At 39.1% G+C, this 18252-nt stretch overlaps 1 pseudogene; it reads right to left on the reverse strand.

The window, feature by feature from the left end:
* The window catches only part of LOC122814424, a 652984-nt pseudogene that overhangs the window by 127961 nt on the left and 506771 nt on the right, over nt 1-18252 (reverse strand).

Below are 18252 nucleotides of genomic sequence, written 5' to 3' on the forward strand. Positions count from 1 at the left end.
TGGTATCTCAAAGGAGACTGCACAATGGGTAAGGGGTTATATAGAGGAGATCTGGTATCTCAAAGGAGACTGCACAATGGGTAAGGGGTTATATAGAGGATATCTGGTATCTCAAAGGAGACTGCACAATGGGTAAGGGGTTATATAGAGGATATCTGGTATCTCAAAGGAGACTGCACAATGGGTAAGGGGTTATATAGAGGATATCTGGTATCTCAAAGGAGACTGCACAATGGGTAAGGGGTTATATAGATGATATCTGGTATCTCAAAGGAGACTGCACAATGGGTAAGGGGTTATATAGAGGATATCTGGTATCTCAAAGGAGACTGCACAATGGGTAAGGGGTTATAGGTTAACATAAGAACAGATGGCCAAACCTAGCATGATATCTAAAATAAGAATATGTAACAGTGAAAGAAAACAGATTTTAATTAAAAAGTGTCAATTACCCATTGCAAACCACTAAAACAAAGTGTGACATTACAAATAGCAGGGAGATTCCACACCTGAACCTACATAATCATGAGGGAAGATGTTGGTATTCATAGGGCCATCTGAACAATGAGGCAGTGCAGACATGTCTTTATCTAAACTCAATGTGCAGGTTTCCGAATTGTCTGGTTTCTATTTTTTCTACTACGTTCCAGGGTCCAGAGTTTATTCCTTTGTTTATATTACACTTGTAGCTTGTATGCTTCTCCTGTATCCTTGTAGGTTTAATCCAGGTAAATCAGCTTCCTCCCACCAACAAAAAATATTCTAGAGACTTTTTGCAGTTGCTAGAAATGTTATTACAAAAAATTGGAACTCTGTTGCTAGGTTATATACAATGTTTAATTTAACAGCAATACTACGTACAACTGAAAAAGGAGTGATCAGAATAAGATCTATAAATCAAAGACTTAGTGGTTGTGATTAACTTGAAAGATTGCTACTGATATACAAGGATTCTTAACATGTTAGTTGTGTAAGATTACCTTTATGATTCAATGTATTCCTAGCACTGTATAACACTGTGATGTTTATTTTTTTTCCTTTGTGTATACATTGTAAATATGTTATATTAATAAAATTTTTCTTTAAAAATATTCTAGTTGAACTGCAGCCTATAAATTGCCTACTTGATTCAGATAAATGACAGGAACGTAGAATGAGGCACTAGGATATGCTTTAACTTTTATTTCTGTATTTGGATGCATTGTGCATTAACTTCCCATTTGTGTATACACACACACACACACACACACACACACACACACACACATATATATATATATATATATATATATATATATATACATATACATACATACATATACATACATACATACACACACACACACACACACACACACACACACACACCTATATAACGTTCGTCAGTGACTGGTTCACTTACACAGGTAGCAAATAAACACACAAGACATCTCGGCATAGCATTTTAATAAGGTACTCATAACTCTCAGAACAAAGACCACTCCTTAAGATGGGACAAGACCTACCTGCTGAAACTAAGGTTTCATAGTTCTCTAACATCACTTCCTTATGAAGCTCCTTGTCTTGTTTTGTTAACATCTTCATCTCCTCTGCTGAGAAAGTAACAGCAACATCCTCAAAGGATTCTGGAGCCTGTAAAAGACACACGGTGCAGTTCATCTTTTCTTTTACTGCGGTTGGTATAAAATATGCTGTTTTCATGTAATGCTTTCAATGTAAATTGTGCTATTTTACAACAGGGTAGCACTGGCATTTGTTACCAGAAGTGCAGTTAAAACAGTAAAAATAATCAGGTCAGTAACAAGTGCAAATTTCCTTTCCAGAATTATACAAGTAGTGGCTATACTGCTCAGACAAGCTCCACGTGGGTTTACAGAGTGGTCCTAGCAGCAAGGAACTCGAAAAAGTGACTACCTTCTGGATTTAAGTATATTTGCTTTTTTCCACTGGAAATAGCTTCTGTTGCTTACTTTAAACTAGCCTGAACTGTTTTTTTCTGATTACTGCATTTATTTTTAAATCTGCACTTAAAGTTACATTTAGTCGAATTTACTCGAAAGTTTGCTTGTTTGTTTGTTTAATTTAACTGTGGAGGCTGCCCACTAAAGTGTGCTAGCCTGTGTAACTAATTTATCACTGTCTGCATTTTCTGTGTATTTCTACAAAAAAAAAAAAAAAAAAAAAAATAATCCTCGTTTTCCCGCCTTTCTCGACTAGTTTAGACCAGTATACAGGCATTGCTGTATTCTGGGCTGTGGTGTAGTTCCTGTGTTGTCCATTACCTTACTTGGATAGAAGGAAGTTTCTTTGCTCACCAGTGGGAGTGGGGAGCCTTGAGCAGCCTACCTGTCCTTGGGGGAAGTGACCTCAGCACAAGAAGCTGTAGTAATTGGTTGCTTAGGACCATTCCTAGCTCTTTTGTAGTTCACTGCTTAAAATCTGGCTTTGCGCGGTCGTGCTAAACAAGGTTAAACTTTTTCTGGCTCCGCCAAGTCTGCTCTTCAATTTTTCCCTTAGAACTGTTTCTACTTGCAGAGTGGTCCTAGCAGCAAGGAACTCGAAAAAGCGACTACCTTCTGGATTTAAGTATATTTGCTTTTTTCCACTGGAAATAGCTTCTGTTGCTTACTTTAAACTAGCCTGAACTGTTTTTTTTCTGATTACTGCATTTATTTTTAAATCTGCACTTAAAGTTACATTTAGTCGAATTTAATCGAAAGTTTGCTTGTTTGTTTAATTTAACTGTGGAGGCTGCCCACTAAAGCCTATACTCTATCAGAAAAGCTCAGCACTTGCTCCTAAAGCATTTTTATACAGGTAAAGCACTCTTAAACAAAAGAAAGTACTTCATTCATCTAAATTCTGTTCAGTACACATCTCCCTATAGGTCCTTTCTGACTCAGTTACACAGCAATCGTTTTCACTACTTCTAGCATGTGGAAGAGTCAGTTGCTGGCGTCCTCTCCTGTTCAGCTGGTGAATCTGGGAATCTTGAGGCAATGTTACAATTGCCTCATGTACACAGGCAACCCTCTCCTCCTCCCAACAAATACAAATATATGCGAGAGATGCAACTATATAGCCAAACTGGAGGCTGAGCTCTCTCAATTCAGTACTGGCAAGACCAGTCAGGAGGAGAAGGTAACCACGCACACCACAAACCCAGTCTCACATAGAACTACCACAACAGCAAACCAAACACATAAACACACAAAAACATACTCGGAGGCGCTGATTAAAAATCTACCAAAACAACAGAGGCCTCCAAAGCAGACACCCAAGCAACCACCACCTCAAGACATAGCACATGCAACACATAGTTCACAAAGTCAGTGTGCTAAACAGTCACAGCCCTTAAGGCCAAACAACATGCCAGACACGCTTGTAATAGGGGACTCCATAGTCAGACACACTGACGTCCCGCTCACCAGACTGAACAAGCATCTTACCCTCACCAAGAATGATGCCACATACAAAGACAAAATGATCAGTTTTAACAATTGGCTTAATTACTGGTGTCATTCTAAGGGGATCCAATGTCTGTCTGCTTGGGATGACATGCTTGACAAGACACGCTGCTTCGCAAGGGATAGGTTGCACCTGTCACCCCTGGGCTTCCGGATATTGGCCAAGGCTCTTGCCACCCCCATAGTGCCTTTTTAGGCAAGGCTCAAATGACAAACCTACCTCCCTAGAAAACACAAGTGGAAAAAAACTAAGGGTAATGCTGCTCAATGCCAGAAGTCTAAACCTCAAGATGCATGCCCTCGAAGCCCTCCTCAGTATGGAGAACATCGATGTCTGTGCAGTGACTGAAATCTGGTTCAAGGCTCCTGAGAGCACCCCAGCACTATCAGGTTTTACCTCATATCATGCTTTCCACACCCAAAACTTGGACCGAACCACAAAAGGAGGGGGAGTATCCATTTTCATCAAAGATACCCACACCTCCAGGTTAGTGGCAACCCATTAAGCATCGGAGACTATCCAGGTGCAACTAACCATAGGCAAAACTGCCTTACAGTTTGTAGCATGCTACAGACCACCCTCCCAAACTCAGGAACCCCACACAGCCTTCCTGAAGACACTGGAGAGTATGAATGTCTCTCCAAATACCATCATTTTGGGAGACTTCAACTACCCAAACATAGACTGGGAACATTACTCAAGCCCCAACACCCTAGCCCAAAGGTTCCTAGAATTCATAAACTCAAATGCAATGGAACAACTAGTCACCAGTCCCACAAGAGGAGACAATATACTAGACCTGATCATCACAAACATGGGGACAAAATGCTCCACACCGGAAGTATATCCCTCTTTGGTAAGATCAGACCATAAATTAATCTCACTGGAAATCCACATCCCGCCCCCACCCCCTGCACAAAAGACCACAGTGAAGAACTTCTCAAAAGCAAACTTCACACTTCTTAAGACTGAAGTGGTATCCTTCAAGGTCCCTGGGCCAGTGGAAACCACAACCCACACTGCTGAATCCTTTGCAAATGCCTTCTATGGGCACCTTCAAGAATGCATGGATCATGCAATCCTAAATAAAACCAAGACCCATTCCCCCAAAGGTAGGTGCCCTGTCTGGTGGACCCCAGCCATAAACAAACTTTACAACAGGAGGAGGAAGCTACTACATGACAGAGCAAAATCCCTAAAAGGGAAGGCGTCTCTGATCAGTACTAGCAAAAAACTACGATCACTCATAAAATCATCCAAGGCCAACTTTGAGAGAAAAATCGCAAAAGACACAAAAGACGATCACAAGGCCTTCTTTAGCTATGTTAGACACCTGGGTGGAAACTCCCAGATATGCTCAGAGTTAGTCCAAAATGACACAAAATACACTGAACCCACTGACATCGCCAACATTCTGGCAGACAGGTTCAGTGCAAATTTCTCCCCCCCCCACAAAAGGAGAAATAACTATCCCAGCAGAGTGTAGTCTCCCTAACATTTTCGATGCCCAGGTGAGAGCCGCCCTCTCTAAAGCTAAAAACACAGCATCAATGGGACCAGATGGTGTCCTGGGCTGTGTGCTACATGAACTCCAAGAGGAACTAAACCCACACATAAGGCTGCTGTTTAATCTTAGCCTTACTACAGGATAATGCACTCCAAAGAGTGGCGTACGGCAACAGTGGTCCCACTTCACAAAGGCGGTGCCCCTACGGACCCTGGAAATTACCGCCCCATAAGCTTGACGAGCCTGGTCTGCAAAGCTATGGAGAGGATCATTATGGAACTCATAAACAAAGACATTGGGGACCTACAGACATTGGATCCTACTCAATTTGGTTTTGTCAAGGGCAGATCCTGCCTTTTGAACTTGGTCGACTTTTTTGAAAAAGTCACTTAGGCCATTGATGAGGGTAAGGCAGTTCACATAGCCTACCTTGACCTTGCAAAAGCCTTTGACACAATACGCCACTCGGGCATCATAGACAAACTCACCAGCTTAAATGCAAACCCATATGTCACAAGATGGGTTGCAAACTGGCTCAAGGACAGAACCCACAGGGTCAGAGTTGCTGGAGCTATGTCAGACTCTAAGCCAGTCACAAGCGGTGTCCCACAGGGCTCAGTCCTGGGACCCCTCTTGTTCGGCATTTATTTTTCCGAAGTACAGACAAACATAGGAGGATTGTGGCTGACAAAGTTCGCAGATGACTGCAAACTGGACGCCATAATTGATACTCCATACTCGAACGGACACAAACATCCTTCAGAGAGGCCTCATAGAAATGGATAATTGGTGCCAGAGCCATGGCCTTAAGCTGAACACCAAAAAATGTATAGTCATACCCTTTGGGAAAAACAAGGTACCGACAAATTACCACATAGGCGGTAATCCATTAAGTATGGAAGAGGTAATCAGGGACCTAGGGACCCAGGTTGACAGTAACCTCTCATTTGACACTCACACTGCCAAAGTGGTTAGGAAGACCTTCTATATTGCCCACCTTATCATGAAGGGTTTCACATCTAGATCAAGAGAGGTCATTGTGCCTCTGTACTCTTCTCTTATCAGGCCAATGATTGAGTACAATGCCCCATTTGGGATGTATCTCACCTGACACCTGCAGCAGTTGGAAAGACCCCAAAAGTTCCTCACCAAGAGGATAAAGGGTCTTAAACATATGTCATATGCTGCCCGAATGAAAAAACTCCAGCTCTATTCAGTCGCATACCGCCTACTCAGAGGTGATCTGTGCCTGACGAACAAGGCCATGTCTAATCCTGAATTAATGGACATGCTCCACCTCAGAAAATCCAAATCCATCAGAGCCACGAGAACAAGTGACTTAAACCTCAACACAGAAATAAATAGGACGTGCTGGAGGGACAGATTCATAACCCAGAGGCTCCCTACACTCTGGAACAGAATCCCAGTCCATGTTAGGCAGAGCCCCTCAATGACTCTATTCAAGAGAAATCTCGACGAGTGGATGGGAGATCGTAGGTTTACCCCTTGGGTCATCTCTGTGTCACTACTAGACAGAGGCATAGTAAACTAAACCCTAAAAAGGCATAGTATTCTCATCCTAAGGGGTGGTGTAAGCCACATACACTCTGGCTAGGCTTATAAATGCCTTAGGGCAGATAGCCTAGTACGAACCTATGAACCTATGAACAATGCCTTCATTTCGGAGTTGAAAAATGTCCCTTGCTGCTATCTTTCTCTCTCTCATCTACACACATTAAGGTCAGGGATAGGAGGTCACAGAGTTCCAGTTAAGACCTATGTTTAGAAAAAGACTGGGTGATCTAACTAAGGAAACAGGAAAACAGAAAGCAATAAGGGAAGCCTTGAAAGATGGAAAGAAAAAGTGGGATCACAGCTGAATAGGAATGAAAACTTAGGAGCAGGGATAAGTTGGAGAAGGCATGGGGCTGCAAGATAGTTGTAGAAGCTACTAGAAGACAGCTGTAGAGTAATCAGAGGATGACAAACCATGGAGGATTACTTAATAAATCTATAAGATATGTTCCAAGATAGCAGTCAAGATATAGCAGAAACAAGATAACAGAAACAGACTGCTGGAAGTAATAAAATGGCTGTGTAACAGTAGGTCAAATTAATTTAATGGCCAATGATGAGGGAAAATTGGATGGGGTATAAGAACAGCTGGGTTAGAATATGAATAACAGTTGTGGAAGGGATAATCCAAAAAACACTCATTTGTCAGTGCCAAATGTTATCTGCACTTGTGTAGGACTCAGCAGTACGCAGCAGGGTAAGACTAGAGGCATGCAGAATTAAAATGCAGCAGGGCTCAGACAAAACTGCAGTCTAAAATATATTCTAAGAGGAATAGTCTGTCCAGATCAAGGGTTATTATCAGTTAAATTTAGGTCTGCTTCTGCTAGAGCTGGTGGACTTCAGGTAGATACAAAAGACCCTAATGCACTTACTAAGAAGAGCAGAGGAGGTTAGCAGTGTAAACACCACATTGGGTCTCCCCCGAAAACAGGATACTAGCCCTGTGGGAATAAGCTGATCAAGAAAGAATAAACAAAAAACAAAACAATACCAATGATACAGCAAAAGAAGGGAGAACCACAATTCTGTAGTTTGGACACTGGTTCATTTAAGCAATAACCCACGCCTGTGTGTGGGTAATGCTGGATTTACCCAAGGTTGGTGTGGACTCGTCATGACAGTGAAGTCCTAGTGACCAAACAAAGGCAACCGTGGGTAAATCCAGCATTACCCACACCGAGAAGTGGGTCGACTGGTCCTTTTTCTGTTAGTATATTCTTGGATTTACAACGGGCACGCTGGTTGGGTTGGTCAATCAGCGTGCTCGTTTTTGAATATTTTAGGCCAGTCATTATATAATTAACAGTAATCCACTACATGGTGTGAGTAATGCAGGATTTACCCACAGATGGCACAACTTGATCAAGAGGGTGAATGAAGCCAGAGTGATTAAACAAAGCCATTGTTACTATTATACAGTGAAATTACTTAAGAAAAAAGCCTTAATTATTATTTATAAAATTACTGTATAAAAAGAATTCTGTGCTCTTCCATCTGCTTCTGGTAGTCTGGGATAGCCTAAATATGAACTTAATATGCTTTGTAAATGTGCGCATATGATATTTGTGTGGTTTTCTGACATATGATTGAGGAATAGAGTTACCAAATAATGGAAACGGTCTGTTTTGGGAGAGAAGAGACTTTAGTTAATTAGCTAACTTTTTTTCATCATGTTGCAGGATATGCCATGCAGCTACTTGTAGGGGTGCACCTGCCACTGAAATTGTGAGATTTTTTTTTTTTTTAATCCGAAACAGAAGGCTCCCAATTCTTTACAAGTGCAACACTTGATACACAATAAAAAAGCAGTTAAGCATTTTTGCCCTTTGTAAGTGAACTTTGGAGTTTCTCAAAACTGCCATTTAATGAATGTTCACACATTTCTGTAGTGCCTTATATAAGAATCAAGTACAACTATTTACAGTGTTTATACAATATCAACGTTTATGGGGCATTTGGTTTATATGAAGTTTTATTTTTAAAATGATGTCAGACATTACAAACATTATTATTGTGGGGTGAATTGTCATGTGGTTGTAGAGGAGTCTAAATGTGTGAAAACTCATTAACTAGTAGTTTTGAGAAAGTCCATGGTTCATTTACAAAGGATGAAGGTGCTTAACTGCTTTTTTATCATATATTACATGTTATATGCTGTTCTTGTGAAGAACTGGAGATCTTCCATATCATTTTGTAATTCTTGTTGGCATCTCTCTTGTTCTCTGGTTATCTGGTAGCGTTTTTTAATGCATTGCACGGGAGTGTGCATGTCCTCCCTGTGTTCTTGTGGGTTTCCTCTGGGTGCTCCAGTTTCTACCCACATTCCAAGACATGCAGTAGGTGGACTGGACACTTTAAATTGGCCATAGATGCGGTGTTGGGGATGAACTACAGCAGCACGGCTAGCCATGCGCTGTGTAAACCTTGTCTCTAGGTGACTGTCACTTCTAAAGTAACACCCTGACCCCATGTGCAAAAATGGGAAAAAGGGGTGTGTATGTGGATGGGTGGACTTTTTAACTTCCTAAATTGATCAGTAGTGTCACAGATAAAGTGAACTTTCTAAACTACCTCCTGTAGGGAACATTCAATTTATAATGAGCTTGCTGATTAGTTTGTCCAATCAGCATGCACATCTTGAAATGTTCATGTTCCTTTACTGTACAATTACCATTACAGCACCTGCACAAATGTTCTGCAAATGTAAGCAGCATAACCAGAAGCTGGAAAAGCATATGCCAGTAGATTTTTATGTAAGAATGTGACCTTTTCTCTCCAGATACAAACAGGACCACATTTTATTTATTCATGTGTACTAGCATAAAGCTAGCTCCTCAAGTAAAAACCAGACTATCAGAACATGATTTAGTTGTCTTGAATACCTACAGGGATACCTCTCAACTGTCGAGATTTTAACAAAATATTCAGAGTTATGACTTATATTTTTGTTCTGTTCCTCGTAAAATCTCTGGTTTGCTGGTACAGTGCTGAGGATTGAAGTCACTAAATAATTACAGACATTTGAGTTTCAGACTTCATATCATTCAGAAAATGCATACCTAAACCAAACCATCTTACTCCCAAATAAACTGACCATGTTAAATAGACAGGATCTGCTTCTGATGGACCTGAACTGGTTTGAGTTTATGTCTTTATTTATTAAATCCATAATCCTTTCCACAACCTTCCAGATGAGGTTGGTCAGGTTTATGGGTCTATAATTACCCGGGTCTATTGACTACCCACCTCTGTGTAAGGTGATGGCAGTTGCTGCTCTCCATTCTTCTGGCACAATGTCTCTTTGAAGGCTGATATTGAATAGCCCCAGTTGAGGATCTCACAAAAAAAGTTGTCCCTCTTCATAACTGCAGAGAAGAGGTCATGTTATTCATAAAAATCTACTGCCATGCTCTTTCCTGCTAACAGGTTAGTGCAGAAAGCTGTTATAAATACCGCCCCCCGTCAGGCATGCACCTGGGGAAGTGAGTTTGACATAATGGCTATGGTTGCCACCTCAGAGACACAAGGTGCAGGTTTTGATTCTGGCCTGGGATTGTTGGCTAGGCTTAAAATAGCCCTTAAGGGCAGTTAGCTTAATACTTACTTATGAACACATAGGACTTATACAGGTAGCCCAGTAGGTCATCTGGCCCCAATGAAATGGGCTCATGGCCTTGGACAGTGCCTTGAGAACTTGCTCTTTGGGGATATTTGGGAGGGTGTAGATGTCAGTATGTGATCTTGGAATATAGGAGGGGAGTTAAGTTTGAGCTAAATGTGTCCACTTGTATACTGGCCATGTCCTCTGAGCCTCAGTATGTGATGTCATTTAAAGATAGCTTTCTGCAGTGCTGGGAATTGTTTCTGAGGTTTCTAACACTGTTAGAGAAAGCTTTGTGGTTATCCTTCACCTGGGTAGCTATACTTACCTCATACATGGCTTTTGCTGATTTGAAGAGTGTACAGAGTCCCCTGTTAAGTTTAGTGGGAGTCTTTTTAGTATTATGAGTGCTTAGTTTATTTTTTCATGCAATGAACTTTTTTCTTTTATTATACAGCCTGTTTATATCTGGTTTCTACCACTTATGCTTATTCTTGCATTTTCTACTGTATTTTCTTTGGGGGGGGCAGACATCTATGCAGCTATTTACATGGGCACTGGATTTCAAACATGGGAAGATGGGATAAACAAGCACATGCTGGGGTAATTACATTTCCCCTATCCAAGAGGGCCATTAGTTTCCATTACTGATATTAAGGGAATATCACAGGATATTAAATGTGACCTATGATAATGGCATATTGCAGTGTATTACATGTACCAGATAATAATGGAGTATCACAGGACATTACACCTGGCTGATGATAATGGAGTAAACAGGATATTATATGTGATTTATGGTAATTGGGCATCACAGGACATTTCACGAGACAGGAAAGAATGGAGTACCATGGCATATTGCATATAACTGATGACACTGAAGTAACACAGGATATTCCATGTAACTGATTATAATGGACCATCACTGTGATGATAATGGAGCAGCAGAGGATATTTTGAATGAACGATAAAATAGTATCACAGGATATTACACGACTGAGGCTACTGGAGTTTATAAAGTTTATAGTCATTTGGAAGAAAACTATTATGGCAGTAGAACAAAAGGGCAATAAAAGAAAATCATATGGAACAAAGGACCATTTGTTGTTAAACAAAGTTATAGTGGAGAATTGTAAGAGGGGGAAGAACCCAAGTATGGCATGGATCCCACATTCATGGATAAAATTGTGCTTAGAAATGTAGACCATACACCCTACACGGATTGACTACATTACAGTAACCATGAAACGGTGACAGACCACTTTGTAATTAAGCCATGAAAAGGACAGATTATTATCCCAGGGATAAAAATTCAAAGGGGGGATATTCTAGGGTGACTTTCTGTCACCACTGCTATTCTGCCTTGCCATTAACCCATTAAGCTGTTTACTTAACAGCTTAGGCCATGGCTACAATTTGGCTTCTAGAAAACAACCAAGTCTAATGACTTCTCATCTTCTCTTAGTCAATGATTTAAAATTGTATAGCTCATCAGATGAGGAACCAAAAGCACAGCTGCAGGTAGTCAGACTTTCTCAGATGATAGTGGAATGCCATTTGGTCTTGATAAATGTGCAAAAGCAACCTTTAAAAAAGGAAAATTGCAGCACCAGGAAAACATCAGTTTGGGACAAGAATGTGAAATAAAAGAACTTGAGCAAGAAGGGGAGTATAAATACATGGGAATTGATGAAGGATCAGCAATAAAACATGAACAAATGTGAATAAAGCTTAGTAAGGAGTACTTTAGAAGACTTAAATTATTCCTGAAAACAGACTTGACACCTAGGAACAAGATCCAAGCTATACATCAATTTGCTCTTCCTGTCCTAACTTGTAGCTTTGGAGTGATTGACTTGCCCCAAAAAAGTGTTGGATAGATTGGATATTAAAACAAGAAGGATCCTTCATGCTCACCAAATGATTTATAAAAAATCAGTATATACCAAGAATATATATTCCCCATTCTGAAGGAGGGATGGGCCTCTTTGAAATTGATTACATGTATAGATCTGCAATCGTGGGACTCCACACATCTACTGTCCTCACAAGATCCAAACGTGGTTAAAGTTTTGAAACATGAAGAGAATACATGATGACAGCTCTGCTTAATTTAGCAGAAGCATATAGACATCAAGCAGGAATGGAAATTAAAACAGAAGTAGATAAAAACCAGGCAGCAACTGAATGTGCTAAAAAAAACAAAAGAAAGACTATAACGTAAAGGATCAGATGAGAAGGCAAGAAATGTGGAACAAACAAATATAGTTGCAAGTCTAGAAACTTCTGGAAGAGCCTCATGTTGATCAAGAACGAACACAGGAATGGTTAAGGAGAGGTGAATTCACATCAAGAAATGAAAGGTTAATATTGGCAGCCCAAGATAGTGGCCTGTGTACACACTGGTTTACAAAGTCCATTGAATATGTGGGAGAAACAGACAACTGTAGGTTTTGTAGAACCAAATTGGAAAAAGTCACACACCTTGTTGCTGGCTGTGATGCACTAATGGCAGAGGGACTGTATACTGAAAGGCATAATATTGTGTGTCTTTGATTCAGCAAATATTGTGTGTCTGTCTCTCTGCAGTTAAGTTGCCTGAAGTGTGAAAATGTGTAGCCTCCTGGGCTCATTGAAAGTTGTTAGACTTCTTTGAAATTCCTGTGTTAGTGTTAGTTAGCCTGGGGGTTTCTGCTAGCATTAAAATTTGTGTTGGTTTCCCTTCTTGTAATCATTTTAATTGGAGTTGCTGGCTACTGAGACTTGTCTGCATATATCAAGTGGACACAAGCTGATTTAAGTATACTTTTCTCTGCACTTATTTAAGATTTGAGTCAGTAAATATTGTGTCTGATTCAGTAAATATGGTCTCTCTCTCTGCATTTAGTTCCCCACCCCCCTCCCCGTTTCCTGTTGTGATGTTAATCTTGGTGGCTTTGGAATTGCCCTCCCCTGCTATAAATCTGTTTTTGCACACTCCTCCTGAACCCATCCCATTTACTCACTAAATTGAGTACAGTGAGATCATGTTTTGATTTCAGATACTCCTACCAGTCCCATCTCCTCTGTGGTGTACAGAGAGAGCACTTGGGAAGGACATTCCCCATAGTATCTTAATCTGCTCTGTTTCATCCCTCTCCAAAAAAAAAAAAAAAAAAAAAAAATTGCACTTCATCTGCTTTACTGTATTTGTGTTTCTTCCTACTTTATTACCTTATTTTGCTTTTCCCTATTCTTAAAAGTACTCAGTTGAATTAATTTATTCTGCTGCTTTTATTACTTCTTGTTAGTAGCCTGATTAAATTGTAACTGTTATTCTAAGACCCTTGGTTTAAGCACCTGGGCTTCAAACCAGTTGTTTTACATTAAGAAGGTTTGTGGTCTGCACTGTTGTGGCAGGAGAGGTAACGTACATTCTTCCAAGTTGGGAACTGCTGATTGAAGGTTCAGTGTCTGTTATTCTAAAAGTGTATTAGTTCTGGGTTAAGCACTTGGGCTTCAGGCCAGTTATTTTACATTAAGGAGGTTTGTGGTCTGCACTCTTGTGGGAGGAGAGTCTAGATTCTGCCCTTCTGAGCTGGGAATTTCTGGTTAAAGGTTTATTGTGCATGCTTACTTGAACTCTTTCTGAAATCGGTACGCCTTGTTTGCTGTAACATAGACTAGATTCAGGCCAGCTAGATCTAGCTTTGTTTATATAACTTGTGCACTGATCCAGGCCGTCTTTTTTGGAGAAGGTTTCTCTGTACCCTAGTGGCAGGACTGTGCAGTTAGAAATCGTCTGATTGAAGACTGCTGGAACAGGGCTCATTTTTGAGCTTTTTAAGTGGTTAATTGGGTAAAGTGTTGTTTTGATTGTATCTGCTCTATTTTTCTGAAAAAAATATATTTATATATATATATATATATATATATATATATATATATATATATATATATATATACTAGTTTCCTACCTTTCTGAACTAGTATAGCCCAGTTTTCAGGTTATTTCTGAATCCAGGGCTGTGTTGCAAGATTCTGTGTTGCCCATACCTTACTTGAATATTAGGAAGTTTCTCTGTTCACCTGTAAGAGAGGGGCGCTTTGAGCAGCCTATCTGTCCAGGGAAGAGTGGTTTCAGCCCAGAAGTTAGTAGTTTATTGGCCATTTTGGGCCAATTTCTTTCTCTTTCACTTCTTTGCTATAAAAACTGCATTTGCGCAGTTTTTGCGCTTGTATTCCGCTCAGCAAGTGCCTACCAGGTGTTCTGCAGACTCTACAACAGCAGAGAGACAAAAGAGTGACTTTGGCATGATTAAGTATCATTTTTCTACTTTTCTTGCTGTCTTAACTAATTCCGCCTAAAACGCCAGTTTTTTTTAGCGAATCTGTGATTTAAAAAGTTTGTTATTGCTACATATTGTACTTCTTTGCTGCCTGCACTTGAACTAAGTCATTTTTGTGTTTAAATAATCTGTTTAACTGTTGTAGGCTACACACTAAAGTGCGATAGCCTTTTCTGTGCATTTAAAGTGTTGTTTTGATTGTATCTACTCTATTTTCTGAAAACAATGTTTTATATATATATATATATATATATATATATATATATATATATATATATATATATATATATATACACACACACACACACACACACACACACACACACACACACACACTTGTTACCTGCCTTTCTGAACTAGTATAGTCCAGTTTTCAGGTTATTGCTGAATACAGGGCTGTGTTACAAGTTCCTGTGTTGCCCATACCTTACTTGAATAGAAGGAAGTTTCTCTGTTCACCTGTGAGGGAGGGGAGCTTTGAGCAGCCTATCTGTCCCTGGAGTGGTTTCAGCCCAGAAGTTAGTAGTTTATCAGCCATTTTGGGCTAATTTCTCTCTCTTTCACTTCCCTGCTAATAAAAAAATGCATTTGTGCGGTTTTGCGCTCCGGGCAGCACAGTTTAGCTAGAGTTAAATTATTCTCGGCTCCACGAAGTCTACTCTTCAATTTTTCCCTTGGAACTAGACAAACCTTCAACTTTAGCACTCAAACCATTCACTTCACAGTCAAAACACTTGCTTAAAACTCATAGCAAGCACTAATTAACCCTCGCACTAGACCCCCTATACTGTCCAGAAGAACAAGGCTCTCTATTCATCCCCACTAGCCAATCAGAAAAACAGCTTACTTACATAATCAGTGTGCCATGCAATCACAGCCCTTAACATGAAATAACATACCCAACACACTAATAATAGGCGACTCTATGGTCAGGCACACTGATGCCCCACTAACTAGTCTGGACAAAGAGAAGGTTACAGTTAGCTGCCTGTCGAGTGCCAGGATCCGCCACATAACACAAGTACTCAGGTCACTCCAGAACAAGTACAAATACAACTTTGTCATTGTCCACGTTAGTGTGAATGATCTGAGACATACCTCCCTGGACTATAAGAAAAGAGACATGGAAGAGCTCTCTGATCATGTAGCCCAGGCTGGTATGACCCTGACTAGCATCCTGCCCTTACCAAGAATGTTGCCACAGTATAAAGAAAAAATGATCAATTTCAACAATTGGCTAAGTTTCTGGTGTCATTCAAAGGAGAAACACAAACGTTGAGCAGAAGAAAAAAACCTTTATAGCAGCAAAGCCTTCGGGTTACACACCCTTTCTCAATACTAATACAAGGTCCATTAAAATACATCAGTTTAAATAGGAGTCATTAGCAGTCACATGACATGCAGCCCAAGTATCATATGACTGTTTTAAAATGCTAATAGAAAAACTAATAAAAAATATAAAACTTACACAAATACACACATATCTTTGCTTAACAATATATAAGAAATATATAAAAAATATTGCAGAAATTATACATATACACATAATAATCATTGTAACCTGCTACGTTGTATTCTAACTAAAATTCGTTTCAATGTAACAGCGAAATTCAAACCAGGTGCGCTATCAGCCGACAACCTCAGTATCCATTCATACTCTTATTTCTTAAAGATTCGCAATGTCACCCCCCTACTTGATAAATACACTCTGTCAATTACCCTGAACTTAAATCTATGATCAGCATTATGGGCATTAATATGTTTATATAAAGCATTATTTTCATATGCCCTTCTTATCTCAGATTTATGTTCAATAATGCGTACTTTCAATTTCCTAGTTGTTTTTCCAACATAAAACGATGGACAGGCAGTGCAAGTTGCAAGATATACTACATTATTACTAATACAAGTAGCTGCTACCTGAAATGTACAAGTCCTGCGTGTTATGGGATGTACAAACATATTGTTACTAATATCATCAACTCCAACACTTAGAATATCACTACAACAACTACAGTTCTTGCAGTTAAATGTACCATTTTTACAAAGACTATGCGACATATGCATATCTTCACTAAAATCTTTATAACACAGTCTACTTTTTAATGTTTTCATGTTCCTGTACGAAAAATATGGTTTATCACCTAAAATGACCCTAATCTCCGCAGATGCCATCAAAACTATCCAATATTTATTTATAATTTGTTTGACCAAACGTGTCATTGTGTTACAAGATGTCAAATATCTGACTTTTTCTTCCTTTGAAGTATCAGTATTACAACTAGACATATATTCATCAGTTGACAAATATATAGGCCTGAACCTTGTCTGCCTATCAGCTATTATTTCAGCTTTAATAGTTGATAGCATTTCTGGATCATACCCGCTACTTATAAATTCATCAAATGTTTCCTCTAGCTGACATAAAAAACAATAATCATCAGTATTTAATCTACTTATTCTACTGAATTGTGCCATGATGACACTTTTAAAGATATGAGGGTGCTATGCAAATACCTCCCTGCAGTAACTTCTTTTTTATATACACTTATATTAATCAGACCTTCCTTCAGGTCAACCTTAATGTCTAAGAATGTTATTAAGTTATCTGAAAACTCCATTTTTAATTTCAAAAATTCAGTAGTATTATTTAAATAATATAGATATTCAAGTAATTCCAGGGAGGATCCTTTCCAAATTAAGAAACAATCATCCACAAACCGTTGATAAAAGCATACATTTCCATTTAGAAATTCAGAGCCATTGTAAACATGCAACTTCTCCCACTGGTATAAGACTAAATTTGCGTAGGTGTTAGCTACTGGTGTACCCATAGCTATACCATTAAGCTGCAAATAAAATTGTTTATTAAACAAAATAATATTATTAGATAATACTATATCAAGCAGGAAACATACATTTTCAATGCTCCTTGCTGAAAAAGATGAATGTTCCACTAGGAAGTCACGAATAGAATTAATACCGTATCCATTTGGTATGACTGTAAATAACGATGAAATATCTAATGTGACAAACAGAAATTCACCCCTATGAATACTAACTGTATTTAAACTATTAAACCATTGTTTTAATTTCAGAATAAAATCTGTAGTATCTTTTAAAACAGTCTTGCATTGCAATAAAAAAGGTTGTAACTGTTTTTGCAAGTAGACTGAAATAGGCTCAGTTAGCCAGCCGTTAACAGAAACAATGGGTCGCATTGGTGGATCCCTTAAAGACATGAATCTTTGGTATACCATATAATTGCGGTACAGTGGGACATGAAACAGTAAAAAAGTGAAACAAATCTAAATCAATATCACCAGTAAGTTGTAGGTCATATATCATCATGTTAACAGAACTGATGCATTTCTTAACATCAATAGATGAAATAGCTTTAAATGCAAGAGTATCATCTACTAAGGCAGATACAGCTGACATATACTTCGCCCTATCCATAATTACAGTAGCGCCTCCCTTATCTGCCTGCTTAATTACTATATTGGCATTTAACTGTAAATCTTTTAACGCCAAATATTCTGCGAGTATTAAATTATAACTTTTCTTAATTGTTTTAGAGTACACACATCTTAACTCCTTCTCACATAAATCATAAAATGCTGTGAGAACAGGGACACTGACAGGTATAAATGTACTATGCCTCTTACAAGTTAATTGTACAGAAACATTATTCCTTAACATAACCTTTAAATTCACATTTCTTACAAATTTCTTACGATCAGTGCGGCAACTATATCATCACCAGATGT

Source organism: Protopterus annectens, chromosome 10.part0 (assembly GCF_019279795.1).
Source record: "Protopterus annectens isolate FY-2018-M chromosome 10.part0, PAN1.0, whole genome shotgun sequence".
NCBI lineage: Eukaryota > Metazoa > Chordata > Ceratodontiformes > Protopteridae > Protopterus > Protopterus annectens.